This window comes from Tamandua tetradactyla, chromosome 11 (genome assembly GCF_023851605.1).
Source record: "Tamandua tetradactyla isolate mTamTet1 chromosome 11, mTamTet1.pri, whole genome shotgun sequence".
Lineage (NCBI taxonomy): Eukaryota > Metazoa > Chordata > Mammalia > Pilosa > Myrmecophagidae > Tamandua > Tamandua tetradactyla.
This window is the reverse complement of record NC_135337.1, coordinates 81,992,563-82,001,220: the sequence shown is the minus strand read 5'-3', so window position 1 is coordinate 82,001,220 and position 8,658 is coordinate 81,992,563. Positions and strand designations below refer to the sequence as shown.

General features: G+C 53.0%; 1 non-coding gene across 1 annotated transcript; it reads left to right on the top strand.

Moving 5' to 3' along the window:
* The first annotated feature begins 5,663 nt into the window (after nucleotides 1-5,663).
* On the top strand, nucleotides 5,664-5,770 carry LOC143651155 (U6 spliceosomal RNA). The gene has a single exon (XR_013159887.1). It is a non-coding gene; the product is annotated as a U6 spliceosomal RNA (small nuclear RNA).
* Nucleotides 5,771-8,658: the final 2,888 nt, after the last annotated feature.

Sequence of the window (8,658 nt, the reverse complement as noted above, 5' to 3'; positions counted from 1 at the left end):
GCGAAGTTCCCGCCCTTTGCGGCAGGCGCCGCCAAAAGTATTTGAACACTTCTCTCCACGCTGCGTGCACTCCCTACGGGACATCCGCGCCCCCTCTCCCAGAAGCGCGCGGAGGCTGGATCCCACCACCCGGGGCCAGGCTACAGGACGGCTTGCACCTGGCATTCAAGGACAGAGTCCTCGAGAGGCGCCGACGCCCCCCCCCGCCCCACTTGGTTTCGTTATTCGTCTTTGAAAGTCCTCCGTGCCTTCTAGCGACCGGGAAAATTAGGAACCTATACTCACTGAACGCCTGCTGTATGCCAGGTGCTGAAAGAGACTCTACTCAGACGCCCCAAAGCTTGATGGGGGTGGCTAGCCACAGCAGGAGGCCTGGAAAAGCAGGGGGAAGAAGGAGACAGGACTGACAGGGGGCAAAGAGACTTGTGCAGCCCCGGGGAAAGGGAAGCTGGGCGCAGAGTCCTGCTGCAAATAGAGGGAAATGGTCTTCTCGCACCTCAAGGCCTGTGCAGTGTGCCCAGGACACAGCACGGGCATGCTGGCTGGGTCCCACCTTTCCAGAGCTCAGGTACCAAGCAGGAAGCAGGTAGATAAGCTGTCACCTTCCGAATCAGATTGGGTGCTCAGGAAGGGGGTGACCTGGAGGCTAACAAACTTCCAGATCTAACTGGCTAGTTTTCAGAATCCTGGAAGCATCCCACCCTTGAGATGGACAGACAGATGGGGCCCTTACCAAGACTAGAATGCCAAAGCCATTCCCTTTCTGTTAAATGGACACTCCTCTTGACATACAGTAGGCACTCAATATGTAGATTGTTGAAATTATTATGAATCACTCCCCAGCTTCTGCGTTAATTGCAAAAGGAGAAATAAAATCAACTTTCTCAACGGAGAGACCTGAAGAACAACGCCTTGACCAAGGTGCCAAGCCCAGCCTCACTGCTGAGAGGCATCACGACCTCTGACCTGAAGCCAGCAGAGGCAACCAGCTCCCCACCTCCACCCTGAGAAGGCCCATGAAGCCTTGGGTTCAGCATATCCCACAAATGAGGCTGCCACTGGGCTCCTAAACATGGAGAATGTGGTTATTGCACCAGAGGAACCGAACTTTACATTTCATTTCATTGAATTCAGGTTTAAATAGACACAGGAGGCGAGGGGAGGCCATAGTGGTCAGCACAGGTCTAGACCATGTTAGCACAAACACGGCATTCGAGAACAAGTTCAATTGCTGGCAAGGCTGCCAAGCAACTGCCGGCCTCCAGAAAGAGATACCGTCACACAGGAGCCCCAATTAAACACCGGGCCAAGACTTAAATATACATTTCCCCAAAGCAGGTGTGCAGAGGGCCAACAAGCCCATGGGAAAATGCTCCATGTCATCAGCCACCAGGGAAATGCAAATCAAAAGCACCATGATGTACCCCCAGAACAGCTGGAATAGAATAGCTAAATAGTAACATGCGTCGGAGAGGGTACCGAGATATAGGAGCCCTTGCACCCTGTTGGGATGTGAAATGCTACAGCCACCATGGGAAACAGTTTTGTAGTTCCTTAAAAAGTTAAGCAGAATGACCTCATGACCCTGCAGTCCCACGTCCAAGGAGAATCGGAAAAGACTGGAAGCAGGAGCCTGGGCAGATGGCTGAATACCACTATTTATCGCAGCCTGATTCCCAGTTGCCAACAGGTGGAACCCCCTGGGTGTCTGCCACAGACCAGTGGAATGGACCAGCAAAATGTGGGCTGTGCACGCTACGGCATGTTATAAAGCTCTGAAAAGGGCTGAAGTTCCAGTCCATGCTACAACCAAATGAATCCTGAAGATTTGGTGCTCGGTGGAAGAAGCCAGACACAAAAGGCCAAACACTGTCTGACTCTATTATTATTATTATTATTATTATTATTAAATGCAGGCAAAATGACTCTATTATTTTGAAATGTCCAGAACAGGCAAATCCAGAGAGAGAGAGAGAGGATTCGTGGTCTCCGGGGACTGTGGGCGGGGGTGGGGGCTTGTGGGGTGACTGCTAATGGGCATGGGGTTTCTTCTGTTTGGGGCAATGACAAGTTTCATAGAATAGCTGTGTTGGCAATACAACACTGTGAATGTAATTCGTGCCACTGACATGTCCTCTTAAAAATGGTTAAAATGACAGATTTTCTGGGGGATGCTTCTAAATCTAGACCGGAAGAAACAACACACACACACACAGAGAACAACAAAAGACAACACCACTGGGCCATCTGGAGGCATCTGGAGAAATCTGAAGATGAGCTGGAGGCCAGAGTGTGCTGGGGCATTCCCGTTACCTGCCTTGGGGGTGCCGATGGCATTGGGGTGGGAGCAGGTTGTGAATTATTCCGTTAGCGCCTCAAGGAGGCTCCTTAAGAAGGTGTCCTCCGAGCAGGAACTGGGGTTAGGGCAAAGGGATGAGGGGGGTGGCACGGGGCATGGAGGACCTGTTTGTTGAGGGGAGGCGCTGGCCGTGGGAAGCTCCCGAGCTGAGCCCAGAGGCAGCGGCCTCTGCTTGAGTTCTATTATTATTCTCCCTGCCTTGTCGTCGATGTTGTTGTAGGATGGCTGCTCCCAGCAGGTGTCCTGGCCAGGAAGCAGCAGGAGCGAGCTGGGCTGACCGCCCAGCTGGATCCGAAAGGTAGGGTGCAGGGGAAGCATCTGCATCCCCACCAGAAGTCACCCAAAGCCCTGGCTGGGAGCCCAGGCTGGGGTCCTGCCCTAACCCCCCAGGATCCCATGCAAAGCCCGGGATCTGTAGGGACAGGGCCACCCAGGGGGCTGCTCCCTGGGACCCCCCTGTAGCTGCGGCTCCTTAGCCCAGTTGCCAAGACCCTGGGGCCCTAAGGTCACCCCAGCAGCCCCATCCCGAGGGCATCACCATGTCCCCACTTCGGAGCCCCACTCTGTCAAGACGCCACCACGCCACAAATCTCACAGGCTCCCGAGCGTGGGTGAGTGCCATGGGGGGAGGGTGTCCAGCCGGGCAGGGCCCCATACTCTCCTTTGGCGAGAGCACCCAGCTGCTGGGGCCAGAATACCTAAGAGTGCAGCATCTTCACCCCTTATCTCCGCTCCGGATAGGAGCGTCTGGTCACCCCCATTTTACATTAGCGGAGACTGAGGCATAGAGGGGCCTTGCAACGGGTACCCACCCGCAGCCAAGCCAGGAGCAGGGATTCGAACCCAGGCCCCAAGGTGGGGAGCATTGAGGTTGTAGAATTATGCAGAATTATTTTACAATTCTATATAATACAATTACTATTCCATTCTGGAAGTCAAAGCTTCTCAGGCACAGGTCCAGGAAGTTTCCAGAACTGATATCTGGGGTTCCAGGGTGCTCCGAGAGCCCAGACCCAGGGACGGTAAACTTTTTCTGCAAAGGACCAGATAGTTTGTATTTTCATCTTTGCAGCCCAGAAAGTCTGTCCTAACTACTCAGTTCTCACCCTTGTAGCATGCATCCCCCTAAATGATTAGAAATCAGTGCGCACAGCTGTGTGCCAATAAAGCTTTATTGACAGTTTTATTACATTGAAACTTGAATTTTGTGTTGTGAAATATTAGTCTTTTTATTTTTTTCAACCGCTTCAAAATGTAAAAATCATTTTTAACTCGCAGCGGGAAGGCAGGCGGCTGGAGGTGGCCGGACTCTCTCCCGATGGAAAGATAACGCAAACCCTACCGACCACTCAGATACTTTAAAATTTTCTAGCAGCCACGTTGAAAGAAGTCAATGGGAACAAGTGACTTTTTTTTTTTTTGGGAACAGGTGATTTTTTTATGTAACTTGATAAATCCAAAATATAATCTGGACATGTGATCAATATGGAAACTTCTTAACGAGATCATTCATGATCTCTGCTTTTCTACCAGGTCTCACATATCCACATTTCTCCGAAAACACTTGAAGCGCATCTAGAGTCCATAAAGCTTAACGTTGAAACGGAGTCACATGCACCCAAGCCCTTCACATATATGTAAAAGTTTTCCAAAAACAGAACAGTCAGTTTTAGATTTTTTAAAATTTGAATTAATGAAAATGAAATAAAGCAAAACATCCGGTTTCTCAGTCGCACCGGCCATCTTTAGGGGCTCGGGGGCTGGTATGGCCAGTACTGCCCTGGGCCACCCGGACTTGGGCCACCCGGACTTGTGGCGCTCACGGAAAGGCTGTTTGTCAGGCGGCTGGTAAGTGTCCTGTCGTGGGAGGCAGGTTCATTTAGCAGGTGCAGAGATTGAGGCTTGGCAGGGTGGGGGCTTACCAGGCCACGTAGGTAATCTCGTTCTAGTTGGTTCTGCATTCAACTCATGGCTGTCCCATGCAGGCCCCCCATCCACCCCATTTCCTTCGCACCACCTGCTGCAGGGCCTGCAGAGCTGCCGGAGGGATCCCCGGCCGTCCCTGCTGCTGGAGATGCCCTGGCTGGACCTCATGCCCGGGGTATGGGTCCTCCACCCACCTGCGGGTGCGCGGGCCCGGGCATGCGTCATAGGCAGAGATAACCCACCAAGATAGTGCCCCTGGGGTGTTGCTGGGTGGCCACACTGGACAAACCCCAAGAGCCACAGCTGGTCGAGGAGAAGGATGCGTATGACGCCTACAGCCGGGGCTGACTGCAAGTTGGCCCTGGCTCTCGTGGGGGCCGGTGCAGGTCTCCTTTCTGCAGAGACCCTGGTGGCATCCTGAGTCCTGCTGATCCTGGTGCCCTAGCCGGACCTGTACGGACCCCCACCCCCCACCATCCGGCCCCAAAGCTCCCATGCCCCACCCTGAACACCAATAAATTGCAACTGATCCCACACTTGGAGCGGCGCTTTCTCATTGTTGATCCCGCCCCCACTGCTCACTAGTGCCCATTTCACGGATTAGGCAGCTTAATCCAAGAAGAGAAGGAATTTGGCCAAGACCAGCCGGCTAGGACTTGAACCCTGAAGAAAGAACCTTCAACTGAATGGAATGGGAGAATCAAGTCAGAGGGGGAGGAAGCAGACATCCAGGGAGTGTGGGGTCGGGGAGGAGCATTCCCCAGGGAAGGGACAGGGATGAGTCATCTCTGAGCCCCCACAGAGCCACTTGCCAGATATGCAACTCCTACTCAGGCGTCAAAACCCCATTTCCCACGCCCCCTCTTACATTCAGCCTTCTTGGACCCCCTCAGCGGAATCCCCACCCTTCCATGTTTCTCTAGCAGTAGGCTCCTCCCTCTGACCCCTATCACAAGGGGCAGGGGGAGTCAGTGCCTGGCTCTGTCCCCCGCAGGGATGGGCAGGGCCAGATCTAAGGTGTCTGCGGAAGCCAGAATCGACGAGTGCAGAGCTGCCGCAGAGGAGCTTTTGATGAATAATAAATATGTAAGTGAATGAAGGCGGCGCCGGGGACCTAGGCTGCGCGGGGCGGGCTGATTTGCAAATTACATACCAGAAGCCTCTGCGGCTGCGAAGCCGCGAGCGACTGCAGGAATTAGCCAGCATTTGAGGATTTTGGAGGTATCAAACACATCCAAGTAAATATGACAGTAAGATATACTCCTTGACGTTTCGCTCTAGAAAATCTTGCTAAATATATACTTATGTTTTTATTGACCTAATGGTAAAGAACTAAATGTTGTGGACTTTAAATAGGACTGCCTGGGGCGTTAGACTTGTGCTCGCTTCGGCAGCACATATACTAAAATTGGAACGATACAGAGAAGATTAGCATGGCCCCTGCGCGAGGATGACACGCAAATTCGTGAAGCGTTCCATATTTTTGCGAAGTTCCCGCCCTTTGCGGCAGGCGCCGCCAAAAGTATTTGAACACTTCTCTCCACGCTGCGTGCACTCCCTACGGGACATCCGCGCCCCCTCTCCCAGAAGCGCGCGGAGGCTGGATCCCACCACCCGGGGCCAGGCTACAGGACGGCTTGCACCTGGCATTCAAGGACAGAGTCCTCGAGAGGCGCCGACGCCCCCCCGCCCCACTTGGTTTCGTTATTCGTCTTTGAAAGTCCTCCGTGCCTTCTAGCGACCGGGAAAATTAGGAACCTATACTCACTGAACGCCTGCTGTATGCCAGGTGCTGAAAGAGACTCTACTCAGACGCCCCAAAGCTTGATGGGGGTGGCTAGCCACAGCAGGAGGCCTGGAAAAGCAGGGGGAAGAAGGAGACAGGACTGACAGGGGGCAAAGAGACTTGTGCAGCCCCGGGGAAAGGGAAGCTGGGCGCAGAGTCCTGCTGCAAATAGAGGGAAATGGTCTTCTCGCACCTCAAGGCCTGTGCAGTGTGCCCAGGACACAGCACGGGCATGCTGGCTGGGTCCCACCTTTCCAGAGCTCAGGTACCAAGCAGGAAGCAGGTAGATAAGCTGTCACCTTCCGAATCAGATTGGGTGCTCAGGGAGGGGGTGACCTGGAGGCTAACAAACTTCCAGATCTAACTGGCTAGTTTTCAGAATCCTGGAAGCATCCCACCCTTGAGATGGACAGACAGATGGGGCCCTTACCAAGACTAGAATGCCAAAGCCATTCCCTTTCTGTTAAATGGACACTCCTCTTGACATACAGTAGGCACTCAATATGTAGATTGTTGAAATTATTATGAATCACTCCCCAGCTTCTGCGTTAATTGCAAAAGGAGAAATAAAATCAACTTTCTCAACGGAGAGACCTGAAGAACAACGCCTTGACCAAGGTGCCAAGCCCAGCCTCACTGCTGAGAGGCATCACGACCTCTGACCTGAAGCCAGCAGAGGCAACCAGCTCCCCACCTCCACCCTGAGAAGGCCCATGAAGCCTTGGGTTCAGCATATCCCACAAATGAGGCTGCCACTGGGCTCCTAAACATGGAGAATGTGGTTATTGCACCAGAGGAACCGAACTTTACATTTCATTTCATTGAATTCAGGTTTAAATAGACACAGGAGGCGAGGGGAGGCCATAGTGGTCAGCACAGGTCTAGACCATGTTAGCACAAACACGGCATTCGAGAACAAGTTCAATTGCTGGCAAGGCTGCCAAGCAACTGCCGGCCTCCAGAAAGAGATACCGTCACACAGGAGCCCCAATTAAACACCGGGCCAAGACTTAAATATACATTTCCCCAAAGCAGGTGTGCAGAGGGCCAACAAGCCCATGGGAAAATGCTCCATGTCATCAGCCACCAGGGAAATGCAAATCAAAAGCACCATGATGTACCCCCAGAACAGCTGGAATAGAATAGCTAAATAGTAACATGCGTCGGAGAGGGTACCGAGATATAGGAGCCCTTGCACCCTGTTGGGATGTGAAATGCTACAGCCACCATGGGAAACAGTTTTGTAGTTCCTTAAAAAGTTAAGCAGAATGACCTCATGACCCTGCAGTCCCACGTCCAAGGAGAATCGGAAAAGACTGGAAGCAGGAGCCTGGGCAGATGGCTGAATACCACTATTTATCGCAGCCTGATTCCCAGTTGCCAACAGGTGGAACCCCCTGGGTGTCTGCCACAGACCAGTGGAATGGATCAGCAAAATGTGGGCTGTGCACGCTACGGCATGTTATAAAGCTCTGAAAAGGGCTGAAGTTCCAGTCCATGCTACAACCAAATGAATCCTGAAGATTTGGTGCTCGGTGGAAGAAGCCAGACACAAAAGGCCAAACACTGTCTGACTCTATTATTATTATTATTATTATTATTATTAAATGCAGGCAAAATGACTCTATTATTTTGAAATGTCCAGAACAGGCAAATCCAGAGAGAGAGAGAGAGGATTCGTGGTCTCCGGGGACTGTGGGCGGGGGTGGGGGCTTGTGGGGTGACTGCTAATGGGCATGGGGTTTCTTCTGTTTGGGGCAATGACAAGTTTCATAGAATAGCTGTGTTGGCAATACAACACTGTGAATGTAATTCGTGCCACTGACATGTCCTCTTAAAAATGGTTAAAATGACAGATTTTCTGGGGGATGCTTCTAAATCTAGACCGGAAGAAACAACACACACACACACAGAGAACAACAAAAGACAACACCACTGGGCCATCTGGAGGCATCTGGAGAAATCTGAAGATGAGCTGGAGGCCAGAGTGTGCTGGGGCATTCCCGTTACCTGCCTTGGGGGTGCCGATGGCATTGGGGTGGGAGCAGGTTGTGAATTATTCCGTTAGCGCCTCAAGGAGGCTCCTTAAGAAGGTGTCCTCCGAGCAGGAACTGGGGTTAGGGCAAAGGGATGAGGGGGGTGGCACGGGGCATGGAGGACCTGTTTGTTGAGGGGAGGCGCTGGCCGTGGGAAGCTCCCGAGCTGAGCCCAGAGGCAGCGGCCTCTGCTTGAGTTCTATTATTATTCTCCCTGCCTTGTCGTCGATGTTGTTGTAGGATGGCTGCTCCCAGCAGGTGTCCTGGCCAGGAAGCAGCAGGAGCGAGCTGGGCTGACCGCCCAGCTGGATCCGAAAGGTAGGGTGCAGGGGAAGCATCTGCATCCCCACCAGAAGTCACCCAAAGCCCTGGCTGGGGGCCCAGGCTGGGGTCCTGCCCTAACCCCCCAGGATCCCATGCAAAGCCCGGGATCTGTAGGGACAGGGCCACCCAGGGGGCTGCTCCCTGGGACCCCCCCTGTAGCTGCGGCTCCTTAGCCCAGTTGCCAAGACCCTGGGGCCCTAAGGTCACCCCAGCAGCCCCATCCCGAG